This window comes from Solanum lycopersicum, chromosome 3 (genome assembly GCF_036512215.1).
Source record: "Solanum lycopersicum chromosome 3, SLM_r2.1".
NCBI classification, from domain to species: Eukaryota; Viridiplantae; Streptophyta; class Magnoliopsida; order Solanales; family Solanaceae; genus Solanum; species Solanum lycopersicum.
Window position 1 is genome coordinate 55,852,159 of NC_090802.1, and position 20,784 is coordinate 55,872,942.

The 20,784-nt window shown below is 31.9% G+C and overlaps 1 long non-coding RNA gene across 1 annotated transcript; it reads left to right on the forward strand.

The window, feature by feature from the left end:
* Window positions 1-445: 445 nt before the first annotated feature.
* LOC104646470 (uncharacterized) lies at window positions 446-2,790 on the forward strand. Its single transcript, XR_740579.4, has 4 exons — window positions 446-551; window positions 917-986; window positions 1,777-1,846; window positions 2,537-2,790. It is a non-coding gene; the product is annotated as an uncharacterized lncRNA (long non-coding RNA).
* The last annotated feature ends 17,994 nt before the right edge of the window (window positions 2,791-20,784 follow it).

Here is a 20,784-nt window from a genome sequence, read left to right on the forward strand (position 1 = left end):
CCGATAATGATCAAAAATCGATAAATGAATAATCGATAAGTCAATATCGTAATGGTTCAATAACGATTTAGTATCTCTACAAATCGATAGCCAATAAGCCAAGATAAACTTCAAAACCAAATCGAACCAAACCAACCGATATGCAACACTAACTTCTATACAAGACCATAAACAAAACAAAAGAAAAGTGGAATTCTGGAATATTACATAAATTAGAAGAGGTAGAGTAACATAAAGAAGGATACATAGAGGAATATTGTTGCGTATAATGACAACCGTAGCCCACTGGAAAACAACAAAGTAGAGAAGGTCAACTGTAATGACCCAAAAAAAAAACTCGCTCTTTATAATTTTTGTATATTTGTTAACTTAAGTTAATTCATCAATAGTTTAAGGGCTAAAGTGATAATTTATATAAGACCCTATACCCTTTTAGCCTATATTTAATAAAATATGTGGGTAAAACCTATCACTTTTAGTACTTAAATAATTCTGAAAAAAAATAGGGAAAACGAGAAACTGCTTGTGGCGGCGACATTGAACAAGTGCAGGTATGTTGCTTTGAATTGCTACTTTCAACATTATATATTATATATCATGTATATGCATATGCAATTATGGTGTGGAGAAAGAGAAAGAATGTATTAATCAAATCTTTACAATTTTAATTATTTTATAATATTTTTAATTATTGTAAAAAAATACTAACAATAATCTAATCATTGGCAATGATTGCCACGATATGATCATACATATATGTTTGGAAAGTTTGGATGCAGATAATAAAATTTGCAAATTGTTTTTTTTTTTTCATTTCGTAAAACCATTGATTTTAATATATATATTTTTTATTTTTTTTTCTTTTCTTATTTTTTACATTATAAACTAAGATATTATTAAATTGGGTTGTTGGAAGTGATTAGAAAGGAAAACAGAAACTACCTGTGAGTGGCGGCTGGCGTAGACACCACTTCATTCTCGTCCAGGTAAAGAGCAAACTGCAAAGCATGCCAACAATATATATATATATATATATATATATTAGTTTATTAGAATTGTCATGTTTTGAAATTGAAAGGAGTGAATTTTAATTGCATATAAATATGCAAATTGGCATATCTGTAGTACCGTTTTTCATTGTACTTGGAAAAAATAATGGTTGCCTTTCATTTTGTTGACCAGATGAGTGCCTTTTATATATATATATATATACATATATATATATATATATATATATATATATATATTATAATAACTCCTTACCAACAATTGATGATAACCATGGGAGAAATATTATTTCCATAATTAATAACTAAAACATTAATATCCTATAACTAGGTTGTTAAGTATTATTTTGTAATTGTTAATTGGGCAGAAACAAAATGTGTTGATAATGATGTACATGTTTGGAAGAAGGTTTAAACTTTGAAACAAAAGGAAAGTATATTATAATTATAAGAAGTTAATGTTCTGGTTATTCTTTTTCTTTTCAAATGAATTTGATAATCCTATTCTTATATAATTAGCATAGCTTCGATATAATATTATATGTAATTCAATTAAGTGTATTATATTATAGCAAAACTATTAAGATGGTAGTTTTTGAAGAAATTATGACTTAACTCTATATTTGAACTTAGAAAGTAAAAGATTTGACCTATTGATTGGAATCAAAATTTAGGAAATTTATTATACCTTTGAATGAGTTTTGGGTCTATGTTTTACATGTGAGTGTTGTTAGTGTCGAAATCTTATTATGATTATCTATTTGAATAGATTGCCTTGAGTTGGAAGTTCAACAAAGGGGGAAGGATAAAGTCCCAAAGTGATTGTTTGATAAATTGAGGCAAGTGGATTTCTAAACTCTTGTTAAGCGTATGAAATTCATGTATCTTCTTGTGTGATGTTGAGAACTTATTTGTCGGTGTTGTATTCCTTGTTGTAAATTGCGCTTTGGTATCAAAATGGTTATCTCCTCATTTTCATTTGAGCATGTCATTTGCATTGTATCTGAGATATAGTTGTGGTAAGAGGATGTACCATTTCGAGGGTCGTATCGCGCGCCGCGATGGATATCATATTTCGAGGGACGTATCGCGCGCCGCGAAGGATACTATTATCGAGGGTCGTGTCGTGCGCCGCGACAGATGCAAGGACAAATATGTCCCCCATGGGTCCCGGACTGAGAGACAGCGGGTGTGTATCGTTAAGAAAGACATGCATCAAGATATTTGACATTGAATCTCATGGCATTGCAAATTTTACTATTGATGAACTTGAACATGTGTTTTGTTGATCTTGTGATTGTTTCTCTGTGAAGCTTGTGACTGCTGAACATAGAGTTGTTATTGAGAATGTGTAGACTGATAAAGTGTGGTTATTGAGTGGTGTGTTTGGTAAACTGTTAGGCTGTAGCGTGGTTTAGATAGGGCGTAAGGAGTACCCGTATTTTGTTCACTTAACTTGTGTTTAGAGGTTTGATTGTTGGGTACCGCGTGGTTTGGTACTCACCCCTTGCTTCTACAAATTTTTGTAGGTTACGAGCCCGAATTTTTGTGATACCTTCCATTCTCTTCGTTTTCGAGGCATCTTGTGGAGGATTGTGAGGTAGCTGCTTGTCATCTAAGCGAACTTTCCTACTCCAGTTTATGACTTTGTTTTTACTTGAAAGACAACTTCATTTTAGACTTCTATTTTGTTTCAATTCTAATATTTACATCAGAGGTTTGTGCACGTGACAACCTGATTTTGGGGATTGAATTAATATGACTTGGTTTTTTTTTATAGAAATTGTTGTTGGATTGTCATTTACTTCCGCACTTTGTTAGATATTGGGTTTTAGGCTGACTTGTCTTGGTGGGATAAGACGAGTGCCATCACACCCATTTCGGGTCGTGACATCAACTTTACTTTTCACCTTACCATTTCATCGTAACATATACACTAGTAATTAAGTTGACAGACCAAATTTTATAGAAAACTTTATTTGTCAAAAGTAAAAAGAATAAAATATCCTTCAAAAAGGAAACCTAAGAATATACTCCAATAATTGAAGTAGGAGATATAATTATATTTTAAGAAAAAAAAATTATTATTAGGAAACAAAGGTAAGTGTTAGAATATGCGCATTCACTGTCAGTCAACGGATTAGGTCCCTTGACAAAGCAAGAACAATGCAGAAGACTAAACAATATGAATAATACAACACAAGCAGTTTACGTGAAAATCTTCTTACTCAAGGGAGTAAAACCACGACCTGTTGCACAAGATTTACAACCGTCTTCACTAATCTTCTCAAGCAAAAGTGAAACCCGGTTACAATCAATGTGAGAAAAAGTTATTAATCTCACGATCAAGTAATCTACCTATTACTTCAAGAGCCTAAGAGGATACAACACCGCTCACTAAGCTATCACCCCTAGATAACTTAGAATTGTTAAGCGGATATCATACCACCAACTAAACAACCTAACTCTAGATGACTTAGAATTTAACTAAGCAACAAAACAATGTTTCCCACTAAATCAGTTAACCTTAACTTATTTAGAATTTTACAAACCCAAAGCAAATATTTGTATCCTTTATAGATTAGGAACAGATTTACAATGTAAGTACATAGACACAAAGCTCTAAATACAACAAAGATTCTTCTTTACTCTATCAGGTCCTTTTGTTGAGTTGAGCAATGTTCTTCCTTGAAGATGGTCTTCCATTCAAGCTTGTGAATTTTCAGAGGAAATCCAAGTTTAATTTGTCAAGTCTTAAATTTGTGTTTATTGGATAATACATTTCACCACAAATTCGTTGAAACCATCCCATTGGTTGAAGGCCTTTTGTTGGAAAGTTGTGCACCTACCGCATCAGAGGTGGCGGCTTTTCTGACAGCTGTCTTTTCACCTTTTCACGTCGCAGTTTTGCGGGGACCAGGTCCCTTGCAAACTTCTTTGTGAGTTCTTGAAAAGGCTTGCTGACTGACTTCCTTCTTTGGATGAATGAATATAATATGGTGTTTGTCATGCTAAAAATATCAAACATAAAGAGTTATTATTCGTTGAACAAACACCCTCCTCCATTCTTATTGGTGTAGTACACTAACGTCTCACCAACCTCTGACATGACAACTTTACAGCGGTAACCAATTATGTATCTGATGAATGAAACTTTGTCTGGGATCAGGGCCCTGCATTTGTGAGATATCAAAACATACAATCTCATCCGCTCTTTTTATTGGTGTAGGACACTACCATCTGATATGACAGCTTTTATGATTGTACCCCATTTGTACCTGGACGAGAGAACTATGCCAGGGACCAGGTCCCCGCATTTATGACGATCATGAAAACACCTAGAATATAACATTTTCCCCCTTTTTGATGATTGCACACAAATATACCTCACACAAAGTTTATCATTCATCTCACTGTCAGCATTACAATAACAAGGATCTGGTTCCTTGTTAGATCGATAAGTTTGTTAAATCATCAAAACTTCATATCAAGTTTGAGCTAACATCTCAACTCAGCTTCGAACTACAATTTTCCCCTTTTTGATGATAACATGCTTATTCACCAGCTCCTCCTATCAAAAAGAATTCTTGGGGTGACTGGAGTTTAATCATCCCCGAAGTTTGTCAAATAATCAAAACATCAGCATAGCATTTTCTCCCTTTTTGATGATGACAAACATCTTCTTCCCCCTACCGGCTAGGGGTGTGCATCGGTCGGTTCGGTTTGGTTTTACATATAATGTGTTCGGTTTATCGGTTTTCTGTTTTAAAATATGCTAACCTAATAACAAACCAATAAGAAATTTTTTATTGGTTTATCGGTTTATCGGTTTTTGATGTTATCGATTCGGTTTCGGTTAACCCAATAAAAAAATTCGATCAAATAATATATAATAGTACGTATGTTATAATTACATGTTACCAACTTACCGCCAAAACATAATAGAAAACTTTGAATGCTGATCAAATTACTAATATTCACAAACTTGCAAAAGCTATCGCCTACAATTACGAACTAGAATTAAAACTAAAATAAAATATTTCAATGAGACAATCTTGAACAGTTGTTTGATCCACCAGATAATCAACAAAGTTCTCGCCAATTTCCTAACCAAAAAATCACATAGCCTGAAAAGCTAATATTGAATATGTTTATGTATTAAATTATGCATATTTAATATTGAGGAAGGGTAAGTAGTAAATAAATATCGTCTTATTGGGTTATCGGTTTACCCAATAACCCAATAGGATAAACCAAAACCGACCCAATAACCCAAAAATTATTTTTTCTAAACCCATTAAAACCCCAATAACCCAATAACAATAACCCAATAACATTTTATCGGTTCGGTTTTTGCACACCCCTACTACCGACAGGACCAGGTTCTCGTCAGGTAGCAAATATTTATTCCCCCTGTCAGCATGACCGTATCTCTTCAAGTAGCTACCATTGATTCCCCCTATCAATGTGACCATGTATTCTTCAAGCAGTTATAACACCTTTGATCTCATACCTTACCTTAACAACGTTCCCCGTTTTGACATTATAAAAAAGGGTTAAAGTAGTAAACCAAGTTGAGAGAAATATAGTTCCAGTAAATTCATGGCCACTTGGGCAACACTGAGCATAAGTAAAAAGGCATAAAGTAGTGATACAATTCAATTGAAACAAGACATTTTTCATCCATACACAAAAGATCAGTCATCAAAGCATTGCAAATATGATTACATTTTTCATCCATACACAAAAGATCAGCATACAAAGCATTGCAAATATGATTACAAATGAAAACCAGAACAATGCCCAAAAGGAGTAATGAGGACTGGCATAGAGAGATAGGAAAAGAAGTGATGACTTAGAGGCAAAGGATTGAAAGAATAGAATTAATAGAGTATATCCCTTAACAAAAGATTTACAGAATCATCTCTTAACATTCAGCATGTTGTGCTGCCCAACCTGTATGTTGAACATTCAAAGCTGCCAATTTTATTTTTTTTTTGGTTTTGGCACCTGGTCCCTCTAATAGTGTTGTTTAAGCAGCTTGACTTTTAGACAACCCATTTCAGTATTCTGGTTAACACGAGCAATTGTCATAGCTTCCAACACCAGCCTGAGTTTCTCATAATAGAAAGATTGGTAAAACAAACAACTCAATGCTTCCGAGATAAATAGATCAACAATTGATAAACCAAGAATTTAGATATATATATATATATATATATATATATATATATATATATATATATATATTATTATTATTATTATTATTATTATTATTATTTTTACACCTTCCTCTTCAGAAAACTTTAACTTCTCATAATATCAACTTCACCCTTTTTGAATATCATCTTTTCCACTTCTTCATTTTTCATGGAGGACCAAATCCTTCATCACACTTCAAACATTTTCATCAGAGAATTATCCAGCAAGAATAAAGGGGGTTAACAATTTGAAGTGTGTTTGAAAAGAAGAGAAAAGTGAATTTTGAAACACCCTGATATTTGGAAGGTTACTTGATTTTATAGGGGAAATAGAAAGAACTATGGAATATAAAGAAGGAGAAAATGAGGTATCATTTTGGCACTCAAAAGATGGGACAACATTCAGATACCAGAATGACAGACATGTGGCAATTTCAAGGTTCTCATGCACAACTCAAACTGCAATGTTAAGAGTGTTAACCTTCGAGAAAGGACCAGGTCCTTTTCTGTAGTTTGAATATGATTGTCTAGATCTGTCCTAACCTCCCTTTTCCTTCAGCCCTTTTTCCATGTGTGTCCTACAAAAGGTATGAAACAAAACTTGCTAAAACATACATAACTGAAAAGCAAGGATACCTGCTCCCTTTGCGTAGTCATGAAAAAAAGAGTTGATTGTTTTAGGCAAGATCCATTCAAGAAGATTTTAGTATTTCCATCATCAGCTTGATTATTTCAGCCAAATTTTTAAGAGCTTCAGGCTGCTGGTTGGCTTACAAGAGTTAATTCCATCAAGCTGCACTTGTTACATTTATTGTCTTAGCTGATGAAAGATCAGTTGAATCTTGCCTTTTAATTTCCCATGAGTGAAAGATCAGTGTATAACATAATCCACTCTTGAGGTACACTTTCCATCACCTTGATAACCAGCATAATCAACATCACCATGTGCTCCAAATTAAAAGTTCTCTTGATGGACAGAATAGAACCAGGTCCCCTTCTCTTCAAATATCATCAGATTCTATTAGCATCCATCAAAAGTGATTTCTTTGTACATGAGCAGAGTCATTGAACCCGGTTCATTGGCATCCAGCTTCAAGTTAGTGCCCAATAAAGTATAAATTGTCCATCCACCCATTACATGAAATCTTTTCAACAGCTTCTTCAAACTGGTACCAGGTCCCTTTCTTTGTTCTGACAACAATTACCCTGATCACGTTGTGCTATCTTCTTCTTTTCAACTAAGTTATTGTGAGTACATACTAGTCCTAGCTTAGGACTTAAGTGAAGATTGTCAAGACACTCGATCTTCCATTTCTCTTGCAAAACATCAGTGACATTACCCCTCTATAACATTTTCTTGACTTGAAGTATGTTAATCCATTTGAACAGCTCACAAATGTACTTCTCTTAACAACAAACGGTACCTTTTTGAGTTTTGCTAACCTGTAGCTGTAAGAAGAATTCTCTTATCGTACTCATTTAGAATTGACTACCAATGAATGCAGCAAACTTTTCACACAATAATTCAAAAGATAGCTGCAAAGATGAATTCATCGATATACAATTGAATGATCAGCAACTCGTTTCCTAGCGTATTCAAAGAGAGGGTTTTTCTTTTACTTACCTCACTTGAAACCATTGTTGAAGAGGAACTTAGACAACCGATCATCTTGTTCGAGAACCGACTGTCAAAATTTGCTTCTTTCAAACTGAGCTTGATCAGCTTTTTCATTCTCACCTTCAGAATTCACAATATCAGGTTGAACTGCATCATCTTTGTTCATCAATGTCTAGAGGACCGGGTACTTCATCAGGTTCATCATCTGCATCAACTTCCTTGAGATTGCTGGATTCATGAAGAGAATGTTCTGCAGCAAGCTCACTATTTATACCATCTCTCTGATTCTAAAGCAACCCTTCCATCTAAGAGTTTTTTTTTGTAACTTCTCAATTCTTCTAGACTCATCAAAAATCGCATGAACATCTTTTTCAATGCACATATTTTATACACCGGATAAGCCTTGCTGGAGTAAGAGTATCCCAAACACACTCTTTCAATATCATAATTTTTGTCACAAAACATGTTACATTCATCACTTCACCTTGCGGAATCTCGAAAGATTAAAAGGCTGCATATTTTACCTGAAGGATGGTCTGATCTGCTTCTCCTTAACATCATCATCACAACCTTTGTCATCTGCAAATATCATTTTATGCAGACTGGGACCAGGTCCTTAAACACAGGTTTGTACAGCAAAGCAACACTCATGTGAACGTCTTTTGAATCATACCTCAGCATTATACCTTGAGCATTAAGTTCAGTGAGACTATCACAAGAGCAGTAAAGAGAGCATCTTATAAATGCTCTTGCATCTCTTTTCTATCAAAATCATCGCCTGAGAGAGCAAGTTTGTGACAAACAGTTATCTGATAAGAGCTTAACTTCATTTCATTCATCACAAATCTACACCAAGAATGTAGCATTTCTTGCCATTCGCCAAAACAGACACCTCCACCTTGAAGTGCCTTGAGAGAGAGGAAGTTTTATAACTTTCTTAGTCATGTGTTTTAAGCATCTGCTATTTATAAACCAACACTGTTCTACTTCCTCTCTTTTGCACAAGAATTAGTTTTTAGACTTAGGAACCCACTTCAAACAGAGTTCCCAATAACTGTTAAAAGTCTTACAAGAAACCTTCCTATCCAAGGGGGCAAAGTGTTCTTGCTAAAATGATAGCGAGGACCATGTCCCTTGCGCTCTGTTTCCACATTACTGTCAGATCTGACAAATTTAGCACGAAGACTAGGTCCCCTTTCTTTCTTTTCTTGATTATTTTCAGATTGGACAAACTTCACATGCCTTTCTTTAGCTCTTTTTCGCTGTTTGGAATGATTTGATGAACTTCCTTCAAATTTTTCCAAAATTGGACAATCTTTCTTAAGATTTCCATCTCGACCACAATTCTCACACAACAGATTGTCAACATCACGAACATTTTTACTTTTAGGATTATAGGAGGATTTTATCTTGTCACAGTCTAACCCTATTCTATTGTTGTTGTCTTAACCGATCAGATCTATAAGAATCTTAGAGGAGTTGGTCCATTTGAGAGATTTTTCCAATTCCTCTTTTACACGGACCAGGTCCCTCTCTAACTCAATATTTCTTTCTAATGCAATTTTAATCTTCATTTCAGCAGTGTACAGCTTATTCTCAAGCTCCAACTGCAAGTTGCATGCCTCATTCTTTCCCTTAAAAGTTGTATTGGTTACCCCTTTTCATCTTTTTCTTCAGTTCTAGATTTTTCAGTTTCTAGAATAAGCATTTGACTTTTAATATCAGATATTTGGAAAATTAATGCAATTTTTTCATCTTGATAGATATCTAGACTGTTGTATATAGGATCCTTCTTACTTGTCAGCTCACTTATCAAATCAAGTAATACAATTGCTAGCTTTCTCAACTTGCTAGTAGAAAAGGTATTCAACTTTTGCTTGAAATAAGATAGAGTTACCTTTTCATCAGCATCTTCCTTGTCTGACTTTGCCACGAAATCATTATCTGTTTGTTCAGAATCATCTGAATCACTTGAGGATTTTTCCCAAGCAGCTATATCCTTTTTTATTTCCCTGAAGAAGATTTCTCTTCTGCTTATCTTGGAAAGGACCTGGTCCCCCTCTTTGTCGTTATCTTGTACAATCTTGACAAATTTCATGTGGTCCGTTTTGTGCACAGAAAAGTTTTCAATGGAGTGACCAGACAAATAACTCATGCCACACACTTCACTTGAGCTGATAGCCTTGTCATGATTTTCTTTCTTGGGATCAGCTTCATCAACCAGATTAGTCTTCTTGTCTTTGCCCTTGAGAAGATGCTCAAATAGTGTATGCATCGTCATTACATCAGGTTCTCTTATCTCATTTCCAGTCACAAAATTATTTATCCAAGATCTAGAAAGAATTTCCAGCATCTTGGAGACTTGCTTGACAATAGGAACAGGTTCTTCAAAGAACATGAGCTCATTTGTGATGTTGAGAATCTGGTGCGCACTTCATGAATGAGTTCACCTTTATTCATGGTGAAACCTTCAAACTGAGTAGTAAAGAGATCTAGCTTAGATTTCCTTATTTCCTCAGTTCCCTCATAAGTTGTTTTCAACAGATCCCAGATTTCCTTGGCTGATTCACAAGGTGAAATCAGATCTTATTCATTTATACTAAGGCCACACATCAGTAGCTTCCTTGCTTTGTGATTTTTTTGGATTAATAGTCTGTCAGAGTCATTATATTGTTTTCTAGTTTTGAAAATGACTCTTGTGACCTCTCCATCTTTAACCTCCATAGTTGGCACATAAGGACCTTTACATATGACGTCCCATACTTCACTGTCCTCAGCCATGAGATAATCTCTCATTCGAATCTTCCGATATTTATAGAACTTACCATAAAAAAAGGAGGTCTTGTGGGAGACTGATTTCTTTGCTTATTCAGTAGTGACGCCATTCTCGCAGGAACTTTTCTCTTGGTTTTAACCAGATAGAGAGCACCTGCTCTCATACTACTTGTTAGAATATGTGCATTCACTACCAGTCAACAGACCAGGTGCCTTGACAAAGCAAGAACAGTGCAGAAGATTAAACAATATGAATAAGACAACACAAGCTGTTTACGTGGAAACCTCTTTGCCCAAGGGAGTAAAACCACGACCTATTGCACAGGATTTACACCGTCTTCACTAATCTTCTCAAGCAAAAGTGAAATCCGGTTACAATCAATGTGAGAAAAAGTTATTAATCTCACGATCAAGTAATCTACCTATTACTTGAAGAGCCTAAGCGGATACAACACAACCCACTAAGCTATCACCCCTAGATAATATAGAATTTGCTAAGTGGATACCACACCTCCCACTAAACCATCTAACTCTACATGACTTAGAATTTGACTAAGCAACAAAACAATGTTGCCCACTAAATTAGTTAACCTTAACTGATTTAGACTTTTACAAATCCAAAACAAATATCTGTATCCTTTATATATTAGGAACAGATTTACAATGTAAGTACATAGACACAAAGCTCTAAATACAACAAAGATTCTTCTTTACTCTATCAGGTCCTTCTGTTGAGTTGAGCAGTGTTCTTCCTTGAAGATGGTCTTCTATTCAAGCTTGTGAATTTTCAGAGAAAATTCAAGTTTAAGTTGTTAAGTCTTAAATTTGTGTTTATTGGAAAGAGATAATACATTTCACCACAAATTCGTTGAAACCATCCCATTGGTTGAAGGCCTTTTGTTGGAAAGTTGTGCACCTACCGCATCAGAGGTGGCGGCTTTTCTGACAGTTGTCTTTTCACCTTTTCACGTCGCAGTCTTGTGGGGACCAGTTCCCTTGCAAATTTCTTTGTGAGTTCTTGAAAGGCTTGCTGACTGACTTCCTTCTTTGGATGAATGAATATAATATGGTGTTTTTCATGCTAAAAATATCAAACATAAAGAATTATTATTCGTTGGGCAAACACCCTCCTCCATTTTGATTGGTGTAGTACACTGATGTCTCACAAACCTCTGACGTGACAACTTTACAACTGTAACCAATTATGTATCTGGTGGAGGAAACTCTGTTTGGGACCAGGTCCCTGCATTTGTGAGAAACTGAAACATACAATCTCGTCCACTTTTCTTATTGTATAGGACACTGCACTTCTCACCTACCACCTGATATGACAGTTTTTATGACTGTAACCTATTTGTATCTGGACGAGAGAACTCTGTCAGGGACCAGATCCCCCTATTTATGAGGATCATCAAAACACCTAGAATATGACAGTAAGAAATTGTAGTTTTGTCATAAATCCTACTTTAATTAGAAGCTACTTGTAATTTCAAAAACTTTTAATGTCACTCTAATTATCACTAAAGAAAAGTGTAGACTTTATAAAGCCCTTTGCTTAAAATAGTGTGGGAGGGTCAACGGAGTAGTAGCTAATTGCAAGGCTTGACTGAAAGCAAATCTGAAGAAAACACAATGTGGAGAATGTGGATGACTTCGAAGGCAAATATATATAATCAAAAATTGTCAACCCAATTATAGAATTTCGTATTCTTTGGTAACATGTTTACACCAATCTGAGTTGTGATATAGTGATAAGACTGTTTCATTTCTAATTAAAAGTTTCAAATTTAAGTTTTGAATATGAACAAAATCTTGTTAGAGATAAAATTTTCAAATTTAAACCCTAAATCTAAATATGAAAGAAATATTCTTATTGGAATTCTACAATACAAATTTAAAATTATCAAAATTCTAAAGTGAGCTTTAAACATCGTATATACAAAACAAAAAGAATACATGTATATGTTTGCACATGAATCCGCAGTCCAAGGCGTACGTCTGCCAAGTCAATCTCCTTTACAACTCACATGCTATTATTACCACATGCTGAACTGCTGTAGGTCTTAACTAGGAAGCAATATATAGAGAGAGAGTAAATTAACTCGTGGACCTAAAATAAGACTTGATTAAAATAATTTCATTAAATGAAATGCAAAATACGAACTGAATAAATAAAAGGGATCGGAGAAAGTATATAGTGTGGTTTGAAGGTGACACGTCTACAATTACTATAAGTGTGTGGTAGGGGTTTTTGAATTCGAATCAAAAGCCAATATTTTGTCAAATTTGGAACATAGCTTCATATTATAAACATGAGGAGTTTTATAGAATTGCTGAATATTATATTCTTTTGTAATTTTTGTTAATGTTTTACATTTGATAGCTACCTCTACATTTGAATTTTGAGCTAATGAATTTTTTTTAAAAAATAATTATATACCTTTATGCTATTTAAAGATCCTATTGCTGATCCTTGGGATTTATAAATATATATATATATATATATAGCTGTTGACAGCTACTCCCATGATGTCACAAGAGACATCGATCTCAAGATCTATTGATAGATTATTCCTGATTATTAACTTCAACAACTCACGTAAAAGTGAGTTTTTTTAAATCAAAAACATCCTTAAATTATAGTGTCAATTTAAATTGTATTTTAAAATTATTTTTTCTAACTACAACTTAGTAAATATAGATAATATACACTATAGCTTCCATCACAAACATAGTATTGATTCGGAGCCGAGAATTTCATAAAGGGTGGTCAGAAATAGCATAATAAAAGTTCTTTTTAAACGGTAGAATACACGTGCACTGCCTCATTCCAAGGAGGTGAAATCATTTGGCTACAATAATTTATTATGTTAAGAATGTTCAAAATATGTTATTCAATCATTTCGTATACCATTTTATTTGTAAATACAATATTTTTTTCGACGAAAAATGGCCAATTAAATATCCTGATCACCTGTGGCTACGCCACTATCTCAATTCTCACCCGGACTTAACATTCACAGGAACGCGTCCCACGTAATTACAAACATTAGATCAACTCATACATGATACATCACACCACCCAAGGGTGGGTACCAAAACACCATCTACTGTGTTTAAGATGCAATTTCGATCTACACATGAAGTATCCCATCATTTAAACACAGATCTTGGCCCCTCAGGGACCAATATATAATAACCACAGTACAAGAAGTAAATCTGATTCGCTCAAAGAATCAATATACAAGAGAATAATAGTCAAACATGTAGCAGGTGTATAACATTTGATATCCTTATCGGCGTAGTATCAGAGTCAATCTTTATTAATTTGTATTGGTGTGATACTCAAGTCAATCATATAGATATCTCGTAATATGTGTGGTACGAGTCAACGGTTAAAATATACCAAGCCAACCATTAGTCACACGGGCACAATCACAATCAGTAAGAAATAAAACCACACTTGTTAATTCGCACCTTCATTTGCATGAGGTCGTCGACAATTTATCGTTTCACATTTCGGGACATGCATTGTACTATAAACACAATTTGGAAATAACAACACTCTTGGGCAGCTCTTTCTAGATAGTTTCCAGCTAGGAACCCAAGATAACACCCAACAATCGTTGCAAAAGTCAACATTAGACTAATCAAGCTCATCATCAGCCTACGCCACAACTAGCTAACTGCCATCCATGCTCAACCATCTAGACTCTATACCCAAACATGTAACTAAACTACTCAATTAAGAATGCCTAACACGAGCTTTTGGCTTCCTGAGGGCGAATTGTAACGGATGTAGACAGAAAATCCATGGGACGTTTTTTACCACTGAAAAGGAGAAGGGAGATTAAAAGAATGAGATGTTATCCCGCTATATTAGCTGACATAACAGAAATATTCTCGTCAACTTGGATCAATTAATTTCAAATTTTAAGAATTTTGTGGTGTCACGTAATCTTTAAATTGACTGACAATGCATATCAAGAATGAAATGTCTTTTCAATAGTGATAGATTATATTGTTATAATTAGTCAATATTATATATCGGCCTCATTATTCACTATCGTCATTAGCTATCAATATCACTTCACTACTAATTATTAGTTGCAGCCACCTACAACTATGGTTGACCCATATACCATAAGATACTAGCAACAACAATCATCATTAGTGAACAACATTCCTAATCGAAACACATATCACAAATCGTTAGTCACCGTCACACCATCCTAAATTGTTATATAAAAAATTAGATATTTTATTAATATAATATTAGATCAATTTAGTATTTTTTTTAAAAGAATTATATTAATTTTTTTTAAAGAAAATTAATTTTAGACATTCAGATGTTGAGAAAACAAACAACCTTATCTATTTAGTATTCAGATCTTAATCAACATCTTAATATTCTGATTAAGAACTCTAAAAATTCATGTGCATTCCAATATTCATATGCATGGACTTTCAGATTGAGACGTCTTTAACTTGATGAAAAATAAATAAAGCCTTATTAGATTTAAGTGACAATTGGCAATATATATAATTTTAATGAAATTCAGAGCTAAAATTGCCACTTTTTTCCTTCGGAATAACATAAAACATCACTCAATTTTTAGTTTGACCGAAAGGAACACTTCGCTATGTTGTCAGAGAAATGTAATTTATCAACCAAAAAAAAAAAATCTGAAAATTACTACTCAATGAGAGATTTTGTAAAAAAAAAAATTAAAAGAAAATTTTCGCTGCACAGGCAGCATTTTTTCATTTAACATGTTTGGTTAAAATTTAAAATTTGTTTATTTTAAAAAGTATTTTAAAATGTGATACGTCTGCTTTTCTTTATTTTCTTTTTGCGTGAGAGTAACTCATTTCTTATCCTTTGTAGGAAAATTGTGTCACTTCTTTTCTAGGAGCTGTCTTTAGCTCTCAATTTTCTCATGAATTGGTATTATAAAGAGAAAAATATAATGGAACCTAAAAGGCTTGGTGGTAGTTTAGAGTTTTACAAAATTGGATACCCTCATACCCTTAAAACTTAAAAGTTTGAGAGACTTTTATATCCCATATTACTTAGTTCAATCGAAATTAAATTGAGTCAACATTATAAAATTTTATACTATAGTGTTAAGAGTATGTGTTTGCAACAAATATTAAATATATGGAAAATAAATAAATCATATAAATAAAATATGAATAAATGTGATTTTATTCATCAAGATAGCGGGTACAATTCTGTTGATCCCTTGATTCTACTCTCCTATGATTTATCCATCATTCGAGGGCCGTTAGTGGAGTATTTCTCGAACTAGGATGATTCAGATTTGACTCCTCTATATGAATAATCCATCAATTTGTGGAGTATTCGAGATCTTGATCTCTTTATGAAATTTTTTAGATGCCTTTTAAGGGAATTTAGTACACTTTTTATAGGCATAAACTAGGATTTAGGGTTGAGTAGCCTCCAAGAATCATTATTTGAGTTGAACACAATTTATAGAGTCCACCTCGAATTTAACGCATTTTGTAGAGTCCCACAAAATTTCAATGTCTACAAATACCCCTGCCTCAATGCTTGACGGAGTGTACACTTGTGAAACTCAAAGACGAGGTTTGAAGTAATCATTCTTTTACCTTTGCAGCTTCAGAATTTCAGATTTAAGAGAGAAGAGATGAAGGACTAGAGATTGTCGCACTGGGCGTGCCAATTTATTTGCAACAAATTTTAAACATATGAAAAATAAATAAACCATACAAATAAAATATGAAGAAACGTGATGTATAGACATATTTCATACATATTTAAACAAGATTAATATATTATCAATTATACAATGTAAAATATTGTATATTAGGTGTATAAATATTATTTTAGAAAAATATATTAGTTTGTGCGAATGTAAACTAAAAGTACGATCATGTGGTGCAATGTGCTATGTCAGATATATTTTTTCTATTTCAAATTATTTATCGTGATTTTCATTTATTTATTTTAAAAAAATTAATTGTCTTAAATTGTTGTATTCATTCATTTTTACTTGTTCAACTCTATGTATTAAAAATAATTTTTCACTTATCACTTTTAGGATTTCAAGTAAAAAATTATATCATGTTTTATGCATAATATTAATAAGATACTTATTCACCAAATTATTTTGCAAGACTCTTTTGGTGGTTTGTCAATTTGAATCTATTTTCTTTATGCTACCGAAAGACGGAAAGGGGAACCGACTCGTTCCTTCCTTGCGGAGGACGAATCAAGGTCGAATCAGGCCGCCCTTTGCCTTGAAAGAATTCACACGCGGCCACCAGCTTTCCCAAAATAAGGGGAGATCTGCTGCTTACTGCTCACGGAAACATCCGACCTATACTATAGTCAAGTCTACCTACGACTAAACATTAATTAATATAGATAATGTAGTAAAATATTATTGTTTATCATGGTAAAATCATGCACTCTTTTTAAGAAAAATTTCATACAAGATGTAATTTGACTAATATAACTTTATTATACCAAAAATATCAAAAGTCTATAACTTTTCAATTGAACACAATTGAGTAATTATTAAGAATAAAATTTAAAAAAAAATAACTAACTATTTTTTAATTATTTAAATTGACAATTAATCTTGAACATAAAAAAAAATATAAAATCTTGAGACAATGTAAAAATGAATATAACTATTTGTCATTTTACAAGCTTTACTCTTAAAAGACAAAATTAATGATTCTTTTTCATTTTACACTTAGTAGGGATTGTTTCTAAAAACTAAAAGTACTTCAATATAGTATGATAACACGTCGACAAAGTGAATACTAACTGACTTATATTTTAGACAAAAATAAAAATAAAATAAAAAAACTCCTATTAGCCAATACGCCATTTTCCAAAAGCCAATACACCATTTCCCATTCAGGTATCTTATAACTACGTCATTTTCCTATTAAATCATTAAATTACTCATAATTTGTTCTTTTTAAATAAAAGTTGATTGATTTTGATCGATTTTTCTATTGTAAATATCTTCAATTGTATTTGAATTGAAATGATTTTGATTGAAAAAATAAAAACAGACCGTGTGTGATCTCATTTGTTTTCTAATATATTCAAATGACTAGTAGTAGAACACAATTAGTCTCGAACATTTGCATTTTCAATTGGACTAATGAGTTTTGGAACAATATATGTATCCTCTATCAATATCTCTCGCAAAATATGGTTCTACATTAGCCAACAATGTTTAAAAGGAACAAAGTATGAGTGGTTCAATGATTCAATAGGAAAATAACATAGCTGACATACCTGAGAGGAAAAAACCCAACAAGTTTAGAAATTTGTTTATATATATTGGCTTAATTTTAACATTATTAAAGAGCAAAATAATAATTGTGTAATTAATGATCAAAATGAAAATCAAGAAGAATCTATTCATGTCTTAACTTTTGTTATGAATCCATAAGGATATTATTGTAATTTTGTTAAAATTAAGAGTTTCTATTAATTATCTTCATACAAAAAATAATGAATGTTAAGCTTGTTTTGACATATTTTAAAAAGAAAATTTTGAACTAATTAAAATAAAATGTGTTTGAATAGTTAATATTTTATTCCTAGAAATACTTTAAAGGAATATTGCGTAAATATAATATGATCACTAAATTTGTATCTTGATTATTAAAATATTCTTTTTAATGACGTATCACTATTTTTTACTTTATTTGAAGAAAAATATCAAATTTCGTGAATAAAAAAATGAACAATGTTTGACTATCAAAAAATTAATAATTTGATAATGTATTCATCGAACGATTAAAATATATGCAATTTTCAATTCTATATTTTCTAAATATCAAATATGATAAAGTTTTTCAATAGAGAAAATTTGACAAGGAAAAGTCAACATTCAAATTTTAATGAATATTAAAATTCAAACTAAACAAAAATGAGTAGTTAAAAAATAAAGAAGAAAAACAAAAAAGATGTCAATAGGAAAAGACTTTGTTAAGAAATATAGAGGAAGAAAAAAAATTAATAAACAAATAAATTAGGAAAAAACAATCTGAAAAAAAAATATATTGATTATTTGTTGTGATAAGATTTAGAGTTTTCTTTACGGCATGATATTAAGAGTATGATATCAAAAAAAATAATTAATGTATTTAAACTATAACATTACAATAATTATTATTGTGTATAGAAATAAAGTTTCTTTCATGATTGTTTTTATTGTTGTGGAGTTAAAAATTATTTTTTAATAAACACTTTCAATATTTAGAATATAACATTATGATAATTGTTATTGTATATGGAAATAAAGTTATTTTATTGATTTTTTTTATGTTGTGAAGTTAGAAATCATTTTCTTAAGTATTTCTATTTATCGAAGACAATAATAAAATGTATCACATAACTCATTGACAAAGTCAATTACAAACACAGTATGCTTAAGTTGAAGCAATAGAGATTTGAAAGACTTTAAATCGATCTTTAAAAATTGATTGAGCAATGATTAGCATTTATCATATGCAAAGCTTATGGTGCAAATATTACGAAACAAAGATAATAACATTGTGGAAAATAAACACCACTTGTGAATGTATATGAAGATTGATGAACTTTTTCAAATATATTAACATTTTATATATTTCTCGCACACGAAATGTTTTAATTCGTAATCTAGCACAATTCTCTATTTCCTTGTTGTATAGAACTTTTGCAATTCAATTTTTTCAATTTAGGTTGTAAACGACACATTTATGTCGTACGACCATTTGAAATAGATTATAAATTAATATATTGAAGTTGTTTACTAAAGAAAAAAAGTATGAAGTACAAAAAATCTCATTTCTTTGGAGGCTTATTACATCATATTTGGGATGTTTCTTCAACTACAAAAATCTCAAATTTTTCATTACTCTCGAATACGTTTCTTGATTGTCCAATATTTGCAAATGACATATTACTTAGGGGGAGGGATGTATTTGAGAGGGGCTTTGTATTATCTGAGAAAAAATAGATGTATTTGAGAGAAAATAGAAATGTATCCGAGAGAGAATTACAATATCTTAAGTTACGAATTTATGTAATTTTTTCAATAAAATATGTGAAATTACATTAAATCCGTATCACATGTCTTAAATTATCTAGTAGAAAAAGAAATGTCACCAATAATTAAAGCTAAGAATTTTTATTTTTTAAAAAGATTCACCAATATGGTTTCATTTTTCTTCTTCTTAAAAATAAAATTTATTGGATATTAGTATCGTTAACAATCAACATAATCATTCCGCATTTTCCTTTGTTAACGGTTTGTTGAAAAATGCTGCCCGTGCAGCAAATTTTTTTAAAAAATTATAAAATTGCTGATAGAGCAGCAATTTTCAAGGAATAAGGATTAAGAAAATCGCTGAGAGAGAAGTAATTATTTTGAAAAAAATTAACAAGTTGTTGATAAAGCAACAATTTTATAGAAGAATAGTATTTCGTATAGTGAAATGTCCATTTTAGTTAAACTAAAAATTGAGTAAGAAAAAAAATGATTCTATTAGCTCCAAACTCAAATTTAATGCGCAGTGTGTTACCTAGAATGAGATAAAATTAGGACGAAATTATATTTGGCAAAGATATGATTTTAACAACATTTATTCATATCACCCTTAATTGTCATGCCTTTAGGAGAATCGATGAAATCCAATGGTGTGTTTGGTTAAAAGAATTTTTTTAAAATAAAAATTAATCACTCAAACATGAAAAAAAATAAAAATAATTTTTAATTGATGTTTTGTGTGTATCCAACACAACCAAGAGTTTGAAATTACCTATTTATTACTATATCCATCTCATTTTATATGTCATATTTCAAATTTCAAGAATCAAACAACTCCTTGCTATAGAGGGAGTAGTTATTACCTAGGTTCTTTTTAACTCCCACCCCACCCCCTATCCACAAACTCATGCTACATAAGTCACTCTCTATGTTAATACTTCATGTGTCTTTAAAAATTTATCCATATTTTCTTTGTTAGTTATCTTTAACTACCAGTTCATTTTGACAAATCAATAAAAGATAATATTTTTTTAGCTTTTTTATCCTCAATTAATTACTTTGAAAAGGTAGAAATTCTTAAAATTTTAAGTTTTTAATTTATTGACTTCGTATAATAGGGTAAAATGGTAAACTTA